Genomic DNA, 23611 nt, shown 5'->3' with positions numbered 1-23611 from the left:
ATATATATTTCTTTTCCCTTTTTCTCTTTTTGTGCTTGTGTATGTGTATGCTTCTGTGTGTGATTTTGTCTGTATAGATTTGCTTTTACCATTTGTCCTAGGGTTCTGTCTGTCCTTTTTTTTTTTTTTTTTACTTTAAAAAATTTTTTTCTTAATAACTTTTATTTTAATAACTTTATTTTACTTTATTTTATTTTATCTTCTTTCGTTCTTTCTATTTTTTTCTCCCTTTTATTCTGAGCCGTGTGGATAAAAGGCTTTTGGTGCTCCAGCCAGGAGTCAGTGCTGTGCCTCTGAGGTGGGAGAGCCAACTTCAGGACACTGGTCCACAAGAGACCTCCCAGCTCCACGTAATATCAAACGGCGAAAATCTCCCAGAGATCTCCATCTCAACGCCAAGACCCAGCTTCACTCAACTACCAGCAAGCTACAGTGCAGGACACCCTATGCCAAACAACTAGCAAGACAGGAACACAACCCCACCCATTAGCACAGAGGCTGCATAAAATCATAATAAGGCCACAGACACCCCAAAACACAGCACCAGATGTGCACCTGCCCACCAGAAAGACAAGATCCAGCCTCATCCACCAGAACACAGGCACTAGTCCCCTCCACCAGGAAGTCTACACAACCCACTGAACCAACCTTAGCCACTGGGGACAGACAGCAAAAACAACGGGAACTATGAACCTGCAGCCTGTGAAAAGGAGACCCCCAAACACAGTAAGTTAAGCAAAATGAGAAAACAGAAAAACACACAGCAGATGAGGGAGCAAGGTAAAAACCCACCAGGCCTAACAAATGAAGAGGAAATAGGCAGTCTACCTGAAAAAGAATTCAGAATGATAGTAAAGATGATCCAAAATCTTGGAAATAGAATAGAGAAAGTACAAGAAACATTTCACAAGGACCTAGAAGAACTAAAGAGCAAACAAACAATGATGAACAACACAATAAATGAAATTAAAATTTCTCTAGAAGAGACCAATAGCAGAAAAACTGAGGCAGAAGAATGGATAAGTGACCTGGAAGATAAAATAGTAGAAATAATACTGCAGAGCAGAATAAAGAAAAAAAAAAAAAAAGAATTGAGGACAGTCTCAGAGACCTCTGGGACAACATTAAACACACCGACATTCGAATTATACGGGTCCCAGAAGAAGAAGAGAAAAAGAAAGGAACTGAGAAAATATTTGAAGAGATTATAGTTGAAAACTTCCCTAATATGGGAAAGGAAATAGTTATTCAAGTCCACGAACCACAGAGATTCCCATACAGGATAAATCCAAGGAGAAACACGCCAAGACACATATTAATCAAATGATCAAAAATTAAATACAAAGAAAAAATATTAAAAGCAGCAAGGGAAAAGCAACAAATAACATACAAGGGAATCCCCATGAGGTTAACAGCTGATCTTTCAGCAGAAACTCTGCAAGCCAGAAGGGAGAGGCAGGACATATTTAAAGTGATAAAGAAGAAAAACCTGCAGCCAAGATTACCCAGCAAGGATCTCATTTAGATTTGATGGAGAAATGAAAACCTTTACAGACAAGCAAAAGCTAAGAGAATTCAGTACCACCAAAACACAACAACCCAAAACCTATGGGATGCAGAAAAAGCAGTTCTAAGAGGGAACTTTATAGCTATACAAGCCTACCTTAAGAAACAAGAAACGTCTCAAATAAACAACCTAACCTTACACCTAAAGCAATTAGAGAAAGAAGAACAAAAAAACCCCCAAAGTTAGCAGAAGGAAAGAAATCATAAAGATCAGATCAGAAATAAATGAAAAAGAAATGAAGGAAAGGATAGGAAAGATCAATAAAACTAAAAGCTGGTTCTTTGAGAAGATAAACAAAATTGATAAACCATTAACCAGACTCATGAAGAAAAAAAGGAAGAAGGCTCAAATCAATAGAATTAGAAATGAAAAAGGAGAAGTAACAACTGACATTGCAGAGATACAAAGGATCATGAGGGATTACTGCAAGCAACTATATGCCAATAAAATGGACAACCTGGAAGAAATGGAAAAATTCTTAGAAATGCACCACCTTCTGAGACTGAACCAGGAAGAAATAGAAAATATGAACAGACCAATCACAAGGACTGAAATTGAAACTGTGTTTAAAAATCTTCCAAGAAACAAAAGCCCAGGACCAGATGGCTTCGCAGACGAATTCTATCAAACATTTAGAGAAGAGCTAACACCTATCCTTCTCAAACTCTTCCAAAATATAGCAGAGGGAGGAACACTCCCAAACTCATTCTATGAGACCACCATCACCCTAATACCAAAACCAGGCAAGAATGTCACAAAGAAAGAAAACTACAGGCCAATGTCACTGATGAACATAGATGCAAAAATCCTCAACAAAATCTAGCAAACAGAATCCAACAGAACATTAAAAGGATCATACACCATGATCAAGTGGGGTTTATCCCAGGAATGCAAGGATTCTTCAATATGTGCAGATCAATCAATGTGATACACCATATTAACAAATTAAAGGAGAAAAACCATATAATCATCTCAATAGATGCAGAGAAAGCTTTCGACAAAATTCAACACCCATTTATGATAAAAACCCTCCAGAAAGTAGCATAGAGGGAACTTTCCTGAACATAATGAAGACCATATATGACAAACCCACAGCCAATATCGTCCTCAATGGTGAAAAACTGAAACGATTTCCACTAAGATCAGGAACAAGACAAGGTTGCCCACTCTGACCACTGTTATTCAACATTGTTTTGGAAGTTTTAGCCACAGCAATCAGAGAAGATAAAGATATAAAAGAAATCCAAATTGGAAAAGAGGAAGTAAAACTGTCACTGTTTGCAGATGACATGATATTATACCTAGAGAATCTTAACGATGCTACCAGAAAACTACTAGAGCTAATCAATGAATTTGGTAAAGTAGCAGGATACAAAATTAATGCACAGAAATCGCCAGCATTCCTATACACTAATGATGAAAAATCTGAAAGTGAAATCAAGAAAACACTCCCATTTACCATTGCAACAAAAAGAATAAAATATCTAGGAATAAATCTACCTAAGGAGACAAAAGACCTGTATGCAGAAAATTATGACACTGATGAAAGAAATTAAAGATGATAAACAGATGGAGAGATATACCATGTTCTTGGATCAGAAGAATCAACATTGTGAAAATGACTCTACTACCCAAAGCCATCTACAGATTCAATGGAACCCCTATCCAACTACCACTGGCATTTTTCACAGAACTAGAACAAAAAATTTCACAATTTGTATGGAAACACGCAAAAGACCCCGAATAGCTAAAGCAATCTTGAGAAAGAAAAACAGAGCTGGGGGAATCAGGTTCCCTGACTTCAGAGTATACTACAAAGCTACAGTAGTCAAGACAGTATGGTACTGGCACAAAAACAGAAATATAGATCAATGGAACAGGATAGAAAGCTCAGAGATAAACCCACGCACATATGGTCACCTTATCTTTGATAAGGGAGGCAAGAATATACAGTAGAGATAAGACAACTTCTTCAATAAGTGGTGCTGGGAAAAACTGGATAGTTACATGTAAAAGAATGAAGTTAGAACACTCCCTAACACCATACACAAAAATAAACTCAAAATGGATTAAAGACCTAAATGTAAGGCCAGATACTATAAAACTCGTAGAAGAAAACATAGGCAGAACACTCTATGACAAAAATCACAGCAAGATCCTTTTTGACCCACCTCCTAGAGAAATGGAAATAAAAACAAAAATAAACAATGGGACCTAATGAAACTTAAAAGCTTTTGCACAGCAAAGGAAACCATAAACAAACAAGATGAAAAGACAACCCTCAGACTAAGAAAAAATATTTGGAAATGAAGCAACTGACAAAGGATTAATCTCCAAAATATACAAGCAGCTCATATAGCTCAATATCAAAACAAACAACCCAATCCAAAAATGGGCAGAAGACCTAAATAGACATTTCTCCAAAGAAGATATACAGATTGCCAACAAACACATGAATGCTCAGCATCATTAATCATTAGAGAAATGCACATCAAAGCTACAATGTGATATCATCTCACACCGATCAGAATGACCGTCATGAAAAAATCTACAAACAATAAATGCTGGAGAGTTGTGAAGAAAAGGGAACCCCCTTGCTTTTGGCGGGAATGTAAATTGATACAGCCACTATGGAGAACAGTATGGAGGTTCCTTAAAAAACTAAAAATAGAGCTACTATACCACCCAGCAATCCCACTACTGGGCATATCCCCTGAGAAAACTGTAAGTGAAAAAAAGACATGTACCAAAATGTTCATTGCAGCTCTATTTACAACAGCCTGGACATGGAAGCACCCTAAGTGTCCATCAACAGATGAATGGATAAAGAAGATGTGGCACATATATACAATGGAATATTACTCCACCATAAAAAGAAAGAAAATTGAGTTATTTGTAGTGAGGTGGATGGACATAGAGTCTGTCATACAGAGTGAAGTAAGTCAGAAAGAAAAAAACAAATACCATATACTAACACATATATATGGAATCTAAGAAAAAAAAAAAAGGTCAAGAAGAACCTAGGGGCAAGACGGGATAAAGACACAGACCTACTAGAGAATGGACTTGAGGATATGGGGAGGAGGAAGGGTAAGCTGTGACAAAGTGAGAGAGTGGCATGGACATATATACACTACCAAACGTAAAATAGATAGCTAGTGGGAAGCAGACGCATAGCACAGGGAGATCAGCTCAGTTGTTTGTGAACACCTAGAGGGGTGGGCTAGGGAGGGTGGGAGGGAGGGAGACGCTAGAGGGAAGAGATATGAGGCTATATGTATATGTATAACTGATTCACTTTGTTAATAAGCAGAAACTAACACACCATTGTAAAGCAATTATACTCCAGTAAAGATGTTAAAAAAAAAAAAAAGCGACACCAAGATAAATGAAAACCAATGATAAAAAATGACCTTGCATGGTACAGATCATTAAAAAAAAATCATAAAAGAGACCAAAAAATTAAATTTTTTAAAGAGATTTAAGAAAATATTACATTCATAAAACAAGAAGATGATAGGGAAGAGACACAAAAGCTAAACGAGAAAAACTATTGGAAATTAAAGATTTTCATATCAGTAGTTTTAAGGGACATTTGTAATTTTAAATAGAGAAAATCTCTCTACAGTGCAAAGAAAAAGAACAAAAAGATGAAAAAGATGAGTCACTGAATCTCCCTGAAGTGTGACTGCCTGCTAATTGGAGATCTGATTGTAAGAAAACAAAGAAATATAATCAGAACATGTTTTAAAAATTAATAGAATAATTCTCAAATTTATGAAGGAAAATGATTTGCAACTCAAAATTCCAAAGAGAACTAAGAGAAGGAATAATTGACTATATTAATAGGAAGAGTATGGAGAAATGTGGAGTGTGGTATGTGAGATAATTTAGATAATGTCTAAAATACTGTGGGTCTATTTGTTTGGTCAAAGTATGTTTTACCTTGATTTTTTTTTTAAATGGGGTTTCTTTAGGTGTATCTGTACCAGATTTCCACAGATTGCAGTCACTGTCTGTTGAATCCCCCTGGTCCATAAAGACATTTGAATTTAAGCTTTTTGTTGTGGAACTAATAAGCAATTAAAGGTGATTCCCTCTGAGGAAAGGAACAGGTTGGGGTTCGGAGAGGGGGCTCCACTGTATAAAGAAATATAAATCCTTGGAACTTCTGTTCTAAACACAGTGGCAATCATCCCTTACAGTATGATAACGATTATGGGACTAAGAGGAGAGAATTGGATTCTAGTTCTGGTAAAACCATTATAAATTCTGTACCGTGTCATTTAAGTTCTTTGGATCTCCGTTTCCTTATCTTTGAAATGATGCAACTGGTAAAAAAAAAAAATCTGGTATGACTCTATATTCTACTGTTTGTTTATTTTGCAAATGTAGGCCTATCATTTTCTTTGAGAATGAAATGAACTTTAAATTTTCTAGGTCTTATTTTCTTATAATTAAAAAAAAACTTTTATTTTTGCTGATGTAAAAATGCAAGCCTTACCGAATGATTCTCTAGAAGATTTTATCTCCATTACACCTCTGTTTTCCTGAACATTTTAATAGTACTAAACAATAATTTTAAACATTTTGTAGTGGTTTCCAGATAGAGATGGTAAATTTTATAGTCCTCTGCGTTATTAAATTATACCAGTTATTCTGATTACCTGATGTGTCTGCAGATTCACAGAGGAATTGATAGATGAAGGATGGCCATTTCAACATTGCACAGATGTGAGGATATTGCCATCTTAGATCGGCAGCTGCTCTGGAAGTTCTCACTGCTTCTTATTATTTGGACTAACACTTTGATTTTGTAGCTAATCAGAAATAGTTGCTTTAAAGATGTTAGCTATTCCTAATGAACGTGAGAACACAGATGGGTCCCATAAGAAATGTCTAACCTGCTGGTTGTTAGATTTCTGTGTGTGTGTGTGTGTGTGTGTGTGCATACATGTGTGCTTTAGCATCTTTTAATTATGAATATCAATTCAACAAGCCAAAAGAAAGTTATAACAGTTTTCTGTAGATAGATAGAAATAAAGAGATTGACAGAGAGAGGGACTGAGGCAGAGACAGAGACAGACAGACAGGGAGAGGAAGAGAGGTAAGGAGGAATGAGGAAGTTTCCCAGTCTCTCCCCACCACCAACTTGGGGCTTGTATACCACAAAAAAGTATTGTGAAAATTGAGAACACAAATTACATATTAAATAATATGTTAAGATCGATCTAGTATTTTTATGATTTGGAAGGATAGGGGATTCTGAAATGACAAAAAAGTTAACAATGAGGCATTCTTTAAAGCTGTGGATATCTGGTTTCTGTTGACAGGTTGTGATAATAATCCCTTGGGTCACCTCCTTTTACCATCTACTGAGTGATCTGGTTTTTGGACAGTGACTGGGGGCAGTGAAGACCTGCTCTGTCCTGTTATCTCACCTGGTTTGATGAATCCAGGGTCCATTAAATTTCCTTTTAAATGTGAAGTTCTTGGCAATTAATTAGAACCGTTAGCATATGAACCATCCCTTGATTCTAAGATAAGAAAAATGCCTGGACTCAAGTTTGGAAGAGGCAGTGGAACATGGTTGTGCTAAAGCTACAAGTTTAAGACTATGGTGCCTGCATAAATGCAGTTCAGAAGTTCTGAATTATCCAATTACTTAGCAGAATGACAAAGCATAGTTAGATAGCCTCTGTGGGATTTAGTTACTTCATCTTTAAAGTGAGGGTAATAGTAATAGTGGCTAACACTAATACAATGCAGGTTTCTAACTGGTTTTGCGGGTCTCTTTTAAGTGCTTTACATAATATTAGCCCTTTTAATTCTCACAATTCTAAGAGCTGGATGTTTATTTTCATCTACCTAATAATTATAACTGCTTTAATGTGTTGAGGTGACAATGCATGTAATGTACTGATTATTGTGCTTGGCACTTAGCATGCGCTTAACAAATACTAGCTGTTATTAGTGTATCCCCTCTTCCAGGGTCCTCTATGGGCATTTAGTATGGCAGGTGCCTAGTAAATCTTGCCTGCTTAACTGATTTCTGAAATAAAATTCTCAGACCTGGAAGAGTTATTGTGAAGAGTAACTGCAAAATCCGATCCCAGGAGGCAATAAATAAATAGCAGTCGAAGATAGGATTGAAGCCAACCAAAATAGAAACACAGTAAAACTATATTAGTGAAATATTTATAAATCTTGTTTAAGAGAGAGGTGAAGGTAAAAGAGGGAAGGCAAAGGAATACCATGTCATGATAAATATATCATATAATTGCGCACATTGTACACAGTGCTAAACACTGAAATGCCACTTTGCAGAAAGTGCATCTAGCTTAAAAAAAGGGTGGTAAGATTCTTCTATTTCCTTTAACTTCTAGTTAAAAAATTCTAGTGTCACTGCTGATTTTTGTTAGGTGTTCTTGGCTATGTTGAGCGGTCATCCTCCCCTTTCCCCTTAGTTTTTTGATCAGCTTTGACTGTTATTTTTTCTTGGCTGATTCTTAGAGAAATTGAAAAGTGAGTGCTTTTTTTGTGTGAGTATGAAAAATAGTAACAATTTTAAAATGTTTCCAATCCTAACCTTAGTCCCTTGAGTGAAAAAGATGAAACATTATTATTTTTTGTTCTTTAGAGACCAGACTTCATTTTTAGTATGTGATGTCTTGTTGTTTTTAGTGATTTTTATAAATGCTTAATTGGAGAATTTCTATTTTTTTATGTAGAAGGACACATAATTTGAGATAAATTGTAATTGATTTCTCATTTAGAAATATTTGAATTCCAGTTCTCTTTTCTTGTCATATGAGGAGAATATGTTGTTTTGAACACTGATAGTTTGTCAGTTCCTTCACAATAATTTGTACAAATGATAATTGTACATAAATTCATAAACTGCTGGTGGGAATCTAATGATGCATCATGATGTTTTTGATTTATTTCTGAATCATTTGCAGTCTGTTGAAATGTACCAGGACTAATTGTTTAATGTAACCTGTAACTTCCTCAACACCAAAAACATGTTGAGTAAAATAGAATATTTATTTTTAAAAAATGATGAAGGACTAGCTTATGTTTTGTGAGAGTTTATAATATAAGAAGTGGTTGTATGGGTTATTAAATAGTTTGTGTTTTATCTGTGTTTAGAAATCCTTTTCATATTAAAAATAATGAAATTAGTTAAATAACCTTTTACTACTTTTCTTATTGTGATCCAAACAGTTTTCTAGAGCTGCCTAAAATAACGTTGGGTCCTTAGCTTACATTTGCCTAGTACTCCTGTTGCCTCCCATTCTGAAGTTTTGTGTTTGAATATTTTTTAAAAGTGATTAAAAAGAAAAGTTTAACTTAAACTTCAACAACCTTGCAAGAAATTTCTACATGAGAAATAATTACAATCAAGTAATAACTCCTGCTGTGTCTGGGAACCATGTATGAGGTTAACCATTTTCAACCAAGGTTACATTAAGTCACAGACAGACAATTGATTTTTCTGTATTGTTGCATCTAACTGCCAAAATACTCCACTTGTAATTATTTTATAGTGTGATAGTCCACCGATAATTAACCTTGTAAACTCACTTTGTGAACAGTTTTCATTTTATTTAAAAGTGCTTTGGAAGTTCATAGCTCACAAAAATATTCACCATCATTGTAAATATAAAACCAAGATATAGAAAGATTTAGCATTATCATTGGTTTTGCAGTGTGTTTTTGACTAACACTAAACCAAACATATATACTCTTTCCTGTCACAGGGCAGGGCTGATGCCCACTGTGTGTGTGTGTGTGTGTGTGTGTGTGTGTGTGTGCGCGCGTGTGCGCCCGTGTGCGCATGAGCATGCATGTTCCACAGAGGGCTTCTACTGAAAGTTGAGTTTTTCTTTTTATGGGTTTCCTGGGTATTTATTTATTTATTTTATGGAATATTGATTTACAATATTGTGCTTTAGGTATACAGCAAAATGATTCAGTTATACATACATATATATACACATACAAATTATTTTTCAGATTTTTATCCATTGTAGGTTATTATAAGATTGAATATAGTTCGCTGTGCTATACAGTAAGTCCTTGCTGTTTATCTATTTTATATATAGTAGTGTGTATCTGTTAATCCCATACTCCTAATTTGTCCCCCCCACCACTTCCCCTTTGGTAACCATAAGTTTGTTTTCTATGTCTGTGAGTCTGTTTGTTTTATAAATAAGTTCATTTGTATCATTTTTTTATATTCCACATGTAAGTGATGTCATATAATATTTGTCTTTCTCTGTCTGACTGACTTCACTTAGTATATAATCTCTAGGTCCATCCATGTTGCAACAAATGGCAATATTTCATTCTTTTTTATGGCTGAGTAATATTCCATTGTGTATATATACCACATTGTCTTTATCCATTCCTCAGTTGATGGACACTTAGGTTGCTTCCATGTATTGGCTATTATTGTAAGTAGTGCTGCTGTGAACATTGAAGTGCATGTATCTTTTCCAATTAGAGTTTTCATCTTTTCCAGATATATGCCCAGGAGTGGGATTCCTGGATCATATGGTAGTTCTATTTTTAGTTTTTTAAGGAACCTCCATACTGTTTTCCATAGTGGTTGTATCAATTTACATTCCTGCCAATAGAGTAGGAGGGTTCCCTTTTCTCCACACCCTCTCCAACATTTATTATTTGTAGACTTTTTGATGATGGCCATTCTGACTTGTGTGAGGTGATACCTCATTATAGTTTTGATTTGCATTTCTCTAATAATTAGTGATGTTGAGCATCTTTTCATGTGCCTGTTATCTATATGTCTTCTTTGGAGAAATGTTCATTTAGGTCTTCTGCCCATTTTTTGATTGGGTTATTTGGTTTTTTGATATTAAGCTGTGTGAGTGGTTTGTGTAGTTTGGAAATTAAGCCCTTGTTGGTAGCATCATTTGCAAATATTTTCTCCCATTGTGTAGGTTGTCTTTTTATTTTGTTTATGGTTTCCCTTGCTGTGCAAAAGCTTATAAGTTGGATTAGGTCCCATTTGTTTATTTTTGCTTTTATTTCTTTTGCCTTGGAAGACTGATCTAAGGAAATATTGCTACTATTTATGTCAGAGAATGCTTTACCTATGTTCTATTCTAGGATGTTTATGTTGTCATGTCTTATATTTAAGTCTTTAAGCCATTTTGAGTTTATTTTTGTGTATGGTGTAAGGGAGTGTTCTAACTTTAGTGGTTTATATGCAGCTGTCCAGCTTTCTCCTGGGTGTTTTTTTTTGTTTGTTTGTTTTGTTTTTTTTTTGTGGTACGTGGGCCTCTCACTGTTGTGGCCTCTCCCGTTGCAGAGCACAGGCTCCGGACGCACAGGCTCAGCGGCCACGGCTCACGGGCCCAGCCGCTCCGCGGCATGTGGGATCTTCCTGGACCGGGGCACAAACATGTGTCCCCTGCATCGGCAGGCAGACTCTCAACCACTGCGCCACCAGGGAAGCCCTCTCCTGGGTGTTTTTAAGTGTGGCTCTCCATGATCTCTTGGGCACCACTCAAGTTACTTATTTTATGATAATTCAGATTTATTCTTGACTGTTAGCTGTTTTATTAACTTTAGAGTTTGTTTTGACCTTTTGTTGTACCAAATTAAGTTTTGGTCTAAGTTTTTTAAATTTCCCTATCTAAAACCTTCATTATAACTTTATTTTCAGGTTTAATTCAATAGTTTTGAGTTTTTAGCCAATCTTCCAGGTTCACACCTTCAATTTATTAGAAAGTTCATGAATTCCTACCTTTTTGCTGATACCCATATATAGCGCTCCCTTTGCAGGGCCAGGTGTGTTTATTGAAATGGCCTGATGCCAACAACATTTCACCAACAACAACTCTTCATATACCCTTTTACTCTTCTCACTCCTCTTCACAATAACACACCCTAAAACTCCCCCATTTAGTCACTTTTTAGCTGAAGTTATTTTCTGTCCATCTATATTTTTATCATATATATATTTAGTATTTGCCTAGGAAAAAAAAATATGTGATTTTAATAAAGTTGTATGCATCTGTATTTTATTATGAATCTGTAAATACCCATGCATTTTTAATTGGCCAGAGGGCTACATCTCACAATAACTTGATATATAAAATTGTGGGCCAGTAAAATGTTGCCACATTTTAATACTGAAGTGCATTTCATTGCTGCATGAAATGATTCCTGCTTAAGCAGTCAGTATACATAATCAGTTAATAAATCTGTCTAGTGGTTTTGGGGTCTACTTGTTTTAAGACACTATGTAAATGCAAGATCAGTAGCTTCCAAAATTTCGTTAAGAGGCACATACTTACAGATGGGTTTTCAGCAATGGTTCATGTGCACTGCATGCAATTACTTAGTGCTTTTGCAATTCTAAAGCCCTGGGGGTCCACGTGGCAAAATCCTTTTTTCTTTGGGTCTGCCCTTCTTTCTTTCTGTCAAGTCTCTGCCTTACTGAAGTCTCATACTATTAAAAAGTTGACTTTCTCATTCCTGCTTCTGGGGGTTATGTCCTCGTTCAAGATGAACAACATTTGCAAAATAGAGCTACATATTTTCATAAGGCCAAGCCATCCTGTCAAGAAAGGGTCTCTTATACCATAAAAAATATAAATGTCAAATCTTTCCATGTGAACAATATTACAAATTTTTTAATAAGGGGCATTAATAAGAGACATTGTTATCTTGTAGAATGTTTACCTTTTCTTCTCTGTGTTTTTCAGCAAAGGCATTCAGACTTTGTTATTCTGGCTGTATTCTATAGGAAAATAGCCTTTACCACTGTGCGGGGGCTTCAAGGACAGTGAGCTTCTTCAGTAGCTAAAATTCTCATCTGATGATATGCTTGGCTGATTGCCATCAAGCAAGGCATTCAGAGTACTTAAGAATTCTGATTTCACACACTGTGTGTCAGTCTCAGGGGTAAAATTCACACTGCACCCCAATTTCAAACTTTTTCACGTCTTACTTTCTCAATCCAGGTTCACACCTTCAAGTCATTAGGAATTTCATGAATTCCCGCCTCCTTGCTGACACCCATATATAGAGCTCCCTAGGCAGGGCCAAGTGGCCCAATACCAACATCAACAACAAAAAGGAAGGAAGGGAAGAAAAGGAGCTTGTATCCCTAGAATGATTCCGTGCTGTGGTTGGCCTGTTCTCCCTCCCTTTAAGCAGCTGCAGTCCTGTGGCTTGTTGTGCCTCAGACCCCTTCACTGACCTTGGCTTACAGTGCTGTTAAATATGGATAAGGCAAAGCTTTCCTTTTCTCCTTCCAGCAAGTCTCGGGAGTGAGATTGTGTCACTGGCATTTATCCTCTGACCCTCAGCTCGGTTTCTCCTTGAAATGGCACTAATCAAGTTGTCCCGCTTATTGATGCTCATGAAGCATTTAACATAAGTACATACATTTTTCTTTCTGCAGTTTAATGAATCCTTCCTTTTATCTTCCTAAATTGTAGATGTATATCTACATCCATCTGTCTTTAGTAGATTATGAAATGCAAGAAGGCAGTCAAACGTAGTTCTTTTTGTGCTGTACCTAGCAAAATGTCCTACACAATTAAGTCCTTCCTACATGCATTAATTAGATTGCACATGTACAGAGAGGTCCCCTAGTCCTTCCAAAGCTGTAGACGCTACTTTGGAAAATGATGCAGGCCCAAAAGGATTTAGGTCAGTCAAATTTTTATCTGGCTTTCCCAGAAGGATAGTTGAAAATGCCTTTCTCCTGTGCTGTATTAATTTCTTCCTTGTGATTTTTTTCCCTCTCACGTTCCATTGTCAGCTCGTCAAAGATTGTGCACTTTCTGTACTTCTTGTCAAACTCATTGGGTATTTGAAATAGCAATGTCTTTGTGATTTTCACCAGAGTGGCCCAAGAGTTCTGCCACCTCTGTCATTTTAAAGAATTTGTCTGCAACTTGTTTCCTTTGCAAGGGATGTAAGTCACAGGGTTTAAGATTGAAAGGGATCTTGAGGGTGATCCTGTCACCCACCTTCCCTGAGTCAAAGTGGTGCCTAATCTACACCCAAGACTGACATCTTTCTTTAAAATAAAGTTACTCCACATCGTGTAGTCCATTACCTACTCCACACTGCCAATAGGGGGATCTCACTAAATATAATTCTGGGCATGTAACTCCTGGGTGTAAAAACCTATGAAAGTCCTACAGGTTAAATTTCAATTTCTTTAGTATTGATATATCATTCAAAACCCTTCAAAGAAATTTATCCCAATGAGCTTTGCAGCCTCACTTCTCATTTGTTACCCCCTCCTAATCTATTTTAAGGATTCACTGAATTATCTCTTTGTTACCTGGACATGTCATAGATATCCATGACTGTTTGCTCACACTGCTTTGTAGCCTTGAATTACCTATCTTGTCCTTTCAAGGATCAGCTTAAATGCTAACTCTTTTTACAGGATTTCCCCAATCTCCAGGACAGAATTTTTTCTATTCCTTTTTCCAGTTCCCACAGTACTTTGTTCCTATTGCTGTTACTAACTTATACCATGTTATCATGGTTGCGTCTTCCTCTGTCTCCAATTTTAAATTATAATCTTTTTCACAGTGGAGTCGTCACATTCCTCATTGTTCCCCCGAGGTCTACTAAAGTCCATAATATAGCTAGTTATTCAATAAATGTCTTGAAAACATTGATTCAGTAGGATAAAGGGCTGTGAATTTAATGATGCTCTATTGAATGAATCTTTGTGACACTCCTCATGTCTGTTTCTAGAATATGATGGGAATATAAAAATATTAGCATAATCTATTCCAAAGATAATCACCACAAATTTATCAAAATAGTGGGTTCAAGAGGGTGTTTAAAAAACATTTGATTCCAGCAACAAACCACAACTTGAAATCCCTTTCAGCATTTCTGGACAGTGGACCTTCAACTTCTTGAACTCTTCATTTGGCCCTTTCTTAGGGAAGCCCATTCTATTTTGTCATTCTCTACAGTAAGAGGGCTTTTCCTTATGCTGAGCTTAAATTCTGTTCCTTGTGACTTTTCTCATTGGTCTTATTGGTCTTAGTTCTGCTTTTTGGGAGCACAGAAAACAAATTTAAGCTGTTTTCCACATTGTCGGTTCAGCATTCAGGTTTCTGCTATATATTCTGTTTTACAGGCTGAATGACCCCGAATTCCACTGTGTGTGTGTGTTTGTATGTGCACATAAATACACACACACACACATACATGTATATATATATATCCATGTTTTATACACACATATATATATATATAAAACTTCTGTGTTAGTGCACGATCAGTCAGAAAGCAATCGGAAATCATTTTAACTGGATGTAAGATAACTTGCATAGATAGAGGTAGAGACAGAAACAGAAAAATAGGTTACCATATAAACAATTGACATTCTGGTCAGTATATGTTCATATGTATAATTTTAGAACTTACATAAATAAAGGATGACAAATATTGCGTTATACTTCTAGATTTTAAATTCTAGGATGATCACATTTTCTGGTTATTTTATTGCTATGCAAGAAATTATCCATACATTTAGTGGCTTAAAAATAGCAATTTATTATAATCTCTCATCGTTCTGTGGGTTGACGGAGCTCAGCTGGGAGATCCTCATTTGGGGTCTCTCATGTAGTTGCCATCAGGTGGTGGCTGGGACCGGAGTCATCTAAAGGCCGGATGAACTGGACGTCCAGTATGGTTTCTTTACTCACATGTCTGATGCCTTGTGCTCCTCAAAATGGCCACTCTCTCCAGTAGAGTGACCTGAACTTCTTCCATGGCAGCTGAGGTCTCCAAGAGGCAGAAGACAGAAGATGCGAGTTAAGGGTTACTCCTAGACTGGTACAGTGTTGCTTCTATCATATCCTCTTGGTCAAAGGAGTCCTAGAGTCTGCTCAGATTCCAGGAGGCAAAGAAATAGCTTCATCTTGTGATGGGCGAATGTCAAGCTCACATTGCAGAAGACCATGCAGGATGGGACATGTTGCGGTCATCTTTGGAAGATACAGCCTGCCACACTCTATATTTGGATGGTATAGAGGAGTTAAGGATGCACTTTCAATCAGTTTTAACTTATTCTTAGAAGAAGTAAATACAAATGTGTGCATTTAAACAGTGGTGTAAAACATGAAGAAAGCACCAAAATTGACCATAAAACATAATAGGAAACTAACTCACATCCTCTACCTAAAGTTCATCACATATTTACACTACATTTCTAATTGGATCTCATGATTTGAAAGGTCCCAGTTCTAAATTCAGGTTCAAAAGAAACTTCACTTAAAAAAAAAGCTAATATCTAAATAATCTTTAGTTTCTGGAAATGCATTTTTAGTGTGTAATATAATCTCTCCTACTGTTAAAGCAATTTCATTACTTGGAGTCTAACTTTAAAAGTAATCCTTCATACAATTAAATATAACTAAACTACTAGGTATTTCCTTTTATAAAATATAAATTTTTCTATTTGAGCCATTTTTAATGTATTGTAATTTCCTAAATGTTAATTCTTTCCTTTTCTCTCCTGAATTCCTTTGAATTTTTTTTCATTTTAAGTATTATTTGACATATGAACCCTAACATTTGCTAATATATTCTGGTCAAATAATCATTAAATCCTTGACAGAGGAACATTTTCTTTATTCTTACCTGCGAATTCTCAAGTAGCTGTATGTATCACTTAGAAATTGTGTCCAGTGTTTGCCCAGAGTGACCTGAAGAAATTAGTGCTTTTATTTTTCCCTCACAAAATACGAAGTCTTGATGTCAGCAGTCCAAGCCTGAGAAGCCTGGCTCTTTAATGTCACCAGGGATCTTGGATTCTTCTGGACATTTTAAGATCTCAAAATAGCTGCCAGAGTTCCAGTCATATCTACATGTTGGGCAGGCAAAGGCCAAAGAGCATAAAGTACATATAGCATCTAAGGCCGGAGAGAATAAATATTGGGGAGGCAACTGGTAGGTCCAGCCATACCACATCAAAAAAATCACATTTTATTAACTTTTTGAGAATTTACTCTTACTGCTTATTTATGCCCCAATTTTGTCTATACTAGTCTCCAGCTCTTTTAATGCTGAAGTTCTGCCTGATTTATAGCTCTGTATTTGGTTCTTACATATGCAGTGTGTTGCTTTTGTTCCCTCTGAGTTTTCAAACTAGTATTCTTTCTTTTTGAATGATAAGATTATATATATATATATATATATATATATATATTGCAGAAGGTTTGCAAAATTAAGTAAAATATTAAAAAGTAAGTTCATATTACTTATATTTTTACATTATTCAGCGATCATAACTATTACCATTTTGCTATATAGTCTTCCAGTCTTTCTGAATTTTATACATATATTTGTGTATATGTAAATACATGTGTGTATACATATTTATAATTATTTACACAATTGCTACTTTATTCATCATGTTATTTTAGAAGTATTTATATTGTTTTAAAAATATATTGATATATTGAAGATTTCTGCATATAAATCAATACTGTTTGAGACATGAGTTTTGTGGCTGCCTGGCATTCTATCATCTACGCAAACCACACCTTACTTAGTTGATCTCTAATTGTTAGACACTCTAGTTGCTTTTAAAGATTTACAGTTATAAATATTATAAATGACACTGATGAAGTTCTCTGAACATAAATCTGCCTGAATCTCTAACCTGTTCTTGGAAAAACTTCATGAAAGTGAAGTAAGCAAAAGGTAGAGATATGTAAAGGAAGAGGTGAAATTTTTACAGTGAGTAAAAAGTAATGAGGGAAGGATATAAAATAAGTCATGCTTTACTGTGTGTTTGCTGAGAGTGGGGTTAAGTGAGTTAAGCAAACATGTTTCACCTTTCATCTCTGAGGATGAAGGAACCAACATCTTCTCATATCTCTGCCAGTGGATTAGAAGCAGGGGATGAAGGTGAAGGCATTCAGTGTTCTTTACAAGAGAGGCTAGTGAATGTTTGGAACAATCACTTTGCCAGTTCCTTGAACATTCAGTGGAAAAAAGGTGAAATAAAGTAAAGGGAACAAAGAATTGACTGAGAACCCACTTGAGTTAGGAAACAGGTCTTGACTTCTCAACTGGATGAATAGAGAAGAGGGACGGATGAAACAGTCTTCAGTTAGGGAATGCCACAATGTAGACACTGTCTGCAAGGTAAGCACACTGTCAAAAATCAAGGGGTGAGGGTGTTCAGGATCTTGGTCAAGGCATTGCCTGCTGTTTGAACCCGATATGGAATTATGCAGTGACTTAAATTGGCTAATGGACTTCAGGAGAATTACATTTTTAAATGCAATGTTGAGGAGATCCTGATTCGGCATGCTGTTCATGATAGAAATTATCATAGGATTATTACCAAGCCGTATTTACAATAGAAAGTGTACAAGGAGTTGACTTAGGGTTCTTGAATGCCAAATGAAAATGGGGAGGGAGAGAGAGAGAACACAATGATGACTTTAGAAGTTACAGATTCATCAGCTTGCTTTGATATCTAGGAAAGTAGAATAAATCAAAAAGACATTTTTCATACACCTCGAAGAGCAGAACAAATGGGGGTAACAACCAACATGGCTTTAAAAGAAGTAAGTCATTGCAAGTTCATCTAATTTTATTATCTGACACAATGACAGGACTTAAATATGAGGGGAAGCAAAAGAGTTCATATATCTTCATTTCAGTAAGGTTTAGTTTTTATCTCATATGACATTCTCATCAACCAGTAAAGAAAATGTAGTCTTGGGTAAAGGGAGTCATGGTTTGTTATGTGTTATTGCATCAGTGACCTGCCAGGGCAGACCAACTGAGACTCCAGAAGGGTTGATTGGGTGCTTATACTGAATAATATTTGTATTAATCTCCAGAACTTAATAATACAAAATATGGATTCTACAGACTAGGAAAGTTGCTAAGTCTGTGTGAATTTGCAAGAATACAAAGTAAATATAGGAAAAAGGAAAGGTGGCTAAAGTAACTTGAAGACTGATGAAAACTATCAATTAAAGTGGCACTTAAAATGCTAATATCTAACATAATAAAATGTAAATGGTAGTATCTAGACATACTGATGCATTGTTGCTATAAATTAGAAATGAGACTTGGTAGAGGGGCTTGGATTATTCAGGGGGCTCTGTAGTATTTTCTGTCTTTGCTTGCTTCACTCATCATGTAGTAATCAATCCTCTTGTATGTTCTCAGTTACAAGACTAACATATCTTCATCTATTTTCTTCCTTAGGTCCAGTAAAATCTCAACTGTTGCTTCCTAAGAAAATAGGAAGTGTTAATTCCTCCAAAAATAAATAACTATTTTACTAAAACTCCTCTGTTTCCATGCTTTTCCATACGAACAATTTTTTATTTCAAGGTCAAATTTTTGACTAACCTCTTTGTAGACATTTTAATAGGTGAACTCAACACTTGTAACACAAAGAATGCATAAAACTCAATTCAAGACATGACAATATGAAGAACTAGGGCCAAATCAGGACACAAACACGCAAAAAATACTGTGTCTCAACTGCAAATGGCTGCAGTGACTGTAAAATTTAAACTGATTGTGGGGTTGTTCAAATATGAAAATTTTGTGCATCTGTGTTAATAAAATATAGTTGAGCAAATTTTAACAGCCTCATGCTATTTGATCCAGCAATTTCCCTTCTGGGTATTTTATCCTGAGGAAACAATCATGCTATGGCAGAAGATACATTCAGAAAGACGTTTGCAGTGTTTTTTATTTTTTGGTAACTGATAATTGCTAACAAGTTATAGATAAAAAATATTAAATCAATGATGACATCTATGACATCTATTCACCAATCAGTGAAACAATTTTGCATTGTATCGATAAACAAACATAATGTTGTCACGGAATGAAATTCACAATAGAGTAAAAAAAAAGAATCTAATTATGAGTTTATATTGTATAATTCTTTAAATAATGGTTTGGAAATAAAGACAGTAAATATATTGTTTGAAATGAAATATATTGTTTTAGGAATTAAGGGCGATTTTTATTTTTTTATGTTTCTTTTTTTCCTGAATTTGAAAAAGACAGAAGTTGGTAATTTTGATTTAGAAAAACAGTTATATAAGGAAGAAACACTTATACTGATGACCTTCAAGGACTGTTTGATAATCTTTTTTTTTCTTTAATTGCTGAACACTTTTATTTATGCATATCACTTTATTATTTAACTTTACGTTGCTGAATTCACTGACTTAATATTATTTGTATGGTTTATTTAAAAACCCAAAGCTAAATTCCATATTTACTTTCATTCTCCTTTATTTTATGAATTTAATATGCATATATAAATATATGTTATTAAAAATACATCTGATTTGAATATATGCATATTTAATATATGAATTATATATAATATATAAAATGCAGGAGAATGTGTATATATATCTGGATTTTTGTTATTTTAGTTGTCCAAAAACATCGAGCAATGATTCTGATTTGTTTTTTAACTTCTTAATTTTTTTCCTTAATTTAAAAACACGTCATTGATTATCTGTTTGGCTATTTTTCTGTGTCCCAAAATATCTCAATGAAAGTAAGACATTTATTTATGTCTACCTATTGCCTCTAATTTAAAATTTTTATATAGCTTCCAACATACAGAAAATTGTAATTATTATACTTCAGAACCCTGAATACTCTCTGTCCAGATTCGTTAGTTATTTACATTTTACCCCTTGTGCTTTATTATTTCTGCTTGCTCTTTCTCTCTCCATATATGCGTATATATAGATATAGATATGCATTGTATTACATAATTATATATACATATACGTATGTATATATGTACATATATATAATGTTTCCGTGAATCCTTTGAGAATAAGTTACATGCAACATGCTTCTTTACTTGAAGTACTTTAGTGTGTATTTCCTAGGGATAAGGACATTTTCCTATATAACCACAGTACAGTTGTAAAAATTAAGAATATAATTTTTAACAAAATACTATTATGTAACTCACGGTGCATCTAGGATCACATGTGCATTTGGTTGTCATGTCTTTTTAAAAATTCCTTCAATCTGGAACATTTCTTCAGTTTTTAATGACTTTGAAGAGTTCAGGCCAGATATTTTTAGACTTTCATCAAGTTGGGTTTTCCTGGTATTTCCTAATTATTGATTCAGTTTATACATTTTTGGCAGACATATCACAGAAGTGATGTGTCCTTCTCAAGGGTATCATGCTTGGAGACTTGTCGTGTGTTTGTGCCATTTTGATGATGTTGTCTTCGATCATTTAGTTAAGGTGATCTCTGCCAAGTTTCTCCATTGTTTTCTCCATTGTAATTAGTAAGTGATTTGGGGAAGGTACTTCAAGACTATGGAAATTTCTTGTTTGTCAACACACTTTCACCCATGAGTGTTGATCCGCAGGTGTTTTCTTGACTAAATCAGTTAACTATAATGTGTGCTTAGTGGTGGTTTTCTAACTCCAAGGTATGTTCTACAGAAGGGAAGAGTTTTCCAATTCTTCCTTATATACTTTCTTTTATTTATATTCTGTAATGAAGTTTAATTCTTTATAATTATTTATTCTGATTTTCCAATTGTCCCAGATTTGACTTTTGAGAATTTCTTGGAGCTGGGGCCTAAGTCCTTTTGACTTAGCCCCATCATTTTAAAATGCCTTATTCCTCCCCAAGAAAAAAAATGTTGTCACCTTGAATTCCGTATACTTTTAAGTCTTCTCCCTGTGTTCACGTTATAATTTGTCAGGATAATTTTTCAACATTTTCACAGTCTCAGTGGACTTTCTGAGAGTGAATTTTGTGTCACTCTTAGGACCTTTGTTTTCTTCTTCTCTCTCCCTCAGTTTCTAGACCCTTTAGATAGATCACTGTAATACATATAGTGGGAGCTTGAAAGATAGCTCTGTTAGAAATTGGTGTTTAATTTTCTGTTTACAGGTAATCTGACATTTTTATTATCCTCCAACTTCCAGTTATGCTGAAGGCCTAGGATTTGTGTGTTTTTGTTTGTTTTTGTTGGCTGTATATTTTACAGTGTGTGTGAAGAGTTTCAGATTTAGGTGACTGCTATTACAATTATCCCAAATTACAGGTCCATATTTTTTAAGCATTCTACAAAACATATTGATATTTAAGTTTTTGGCAATACGCCATAATGTAACCAGTATGTGTGGGCTGCATGGCTTTATCTTTAGTGGTCACTGTTCTCTTAATCTAGTTTATTTAATTAAATTAAAGGTTTTTTCTTTATCATTATAATTATTTTGTCAAATAGTACACCTATCACCCCAGGAGGTATCTCTCTGAAAGATGTGTCCATTGTAAATGAAAAATCATGATTTGAGATGATTAATGCTTATGACTGTGTACCAGTCAACTGTGTTTTTGAATTTCTCCTTTAGCTTTAAAAATTATCAAATATATATTTAAATGCCTGGAAATTCAAGCCCATGACATTTTAAAATGTATATGTAGGTTAAAATATGGTAATCAATAACACCTGATTAGGAGAGTATAGTGAAATGTAGTTAGAAGCAGTCACTTCAACTAATGAAATATGCTCTTGGAGGATAATTAATATTATTCTTCCTGTTTCACAGCAAAGAGTTCTGATTGTAGTTGGTAGGTAAAGGGGTTTTTTGGATCAGGAGCAAAACTCTCTGGTGCTTGACAACTGCAGAGTAGAAGACAATTTGCAAAAGTAGGAATTAGATGAGTGCAGGAGGCATGTCCCATGTGAGACTGGCAACCATTTCTCTGCTCTCTGGAAGCTGCGAACCCAGCCTTAAGATATCTTTGCTCTTTCAAAAAAAAAAAAAAAAAAGAAATTAGAACTCTTATGAGAAATCTCTTGCTTTTGAATATTTTTTAACATGCCCCAGTTTGCAACTTCTGCCCTGCATGAGGTGTAGGGACTAGTAGGTGTTGTAGTGGAAGAAACTGGGGTCGGAAAAGCTGGCTCTGAGTCCAGGATCACCCCTATTAGCTGTGTCAAATTGGGCAAGTCATGGAATTAGTGTTAACTTCAGTTCTCTTGCCTAAGAGGATGACTATGCTAAAAGCATGAAGAAATACACAGATCTGTTAATTGTTATAACTTTATAATTCTATTGAAATTATATGTGGACATGAGTTTGTATCTTCTATTAATCTCTGAGTTTTAAACTTAGAAAAACGAAATTTATAAAAATACATGGTTTCTTAAAAACTTTTTGACTTACTTTTGACCTTTAACTATAAATTCGCTAACTATCTGTGGTTTCCTCCTTTTGAGAAACTCTCTGTTGAGGGTTAGTAAAATCATTCATTCCTGTACCAGGTAGAGGCCAGTGCCATCCTGTTGTCTTTCACACACTAGAGGAAGATAAATCAATTAGACGTTCGACTCAGAATGCCTGTTCTGCTGTTGAACTGTTGATTTGGTAAGCTAGTATTTCTGCTTAGTCCTATAAACAACTAAATATCTGGGCGGAAATTCTGCTGGTTGCTGAAAACTAATGTCTCTCTAAAGATGCTTGCTACTTTGTATTGTCCATAGTGTGTTTAATCTGCCTGAAACAACATGTGGTACTTTGAAGGGTTACTTTAATTATCATTAGGTTGTGTTTTGTTTTGTTTCATTTGAACAGTTCTTTTATAAAACAGTATACCCAGAAGCATAAAATTCACTTAAGCTGAAATATTTTGCACTTTGAAATTACTGTGCTTTCCCTAACACCCCTCCCCTAAAACAAACACATTAATTAATGAAATCTGATTAAATAACTTTCTCCTTATAACTGGCCTTCTGAAAAAAAAAGAAATGAATGTTTGTCTATTTTTGTGAGGTGTGCAAGTGGCATGCCTGCATTTTTCTGAGTACATGGTTTTCAATTAGAATTGAAACGCAGTTACAAAGTGAATTGGTGTAATTCTCTGGATAAATCAAGCAAAATTCTCCTCCAACTCAGTGATCTTCATATATTAGACAAAAGTACATTTGCAAAACTTGAATTATGTAATAGCCACCTAAAATCTCCAACTAAAATTT

The 23611-nt window shown here is 35.1% G+C and overlaps 1 protein-coding gene across 2 annotated transcripts in view; it reads left to right on the top strand.

The window, feature by feature from the left end:
• Positions 1-23611, top strand: part of GALNT13 (polypeptide N-acetylgalactosaminyltransferase 13) — a 557255-nt gene that overhangs the window by 12389 nt on the left and 521255 nt on the right. The gene's annotated exons all lie outside the window — the stretch shown is intronic.

Source organism: Monodon monoceros, unplaced genomic scaffold (genome assembly GCF_005190385.1).
Source record: "Monodon monoceros isolate NGI ecotype Baffin Bay Population unplaced genomic scaffold, NGI_Narwhal_1 Super_Scaffold_16, whole genome shotgun sequence".
Classification (NCBI taxonomy): Eukaryota; Metazoa; Chordata; class Mammalia; order Artiodactyla; family Monodontidae; genus Monodon; species Monodon monoceros.
Note: the sequence above shows the minus strand (reverse complement) of the source record. Positions and strands in the feature narration are given on the sequence as shown.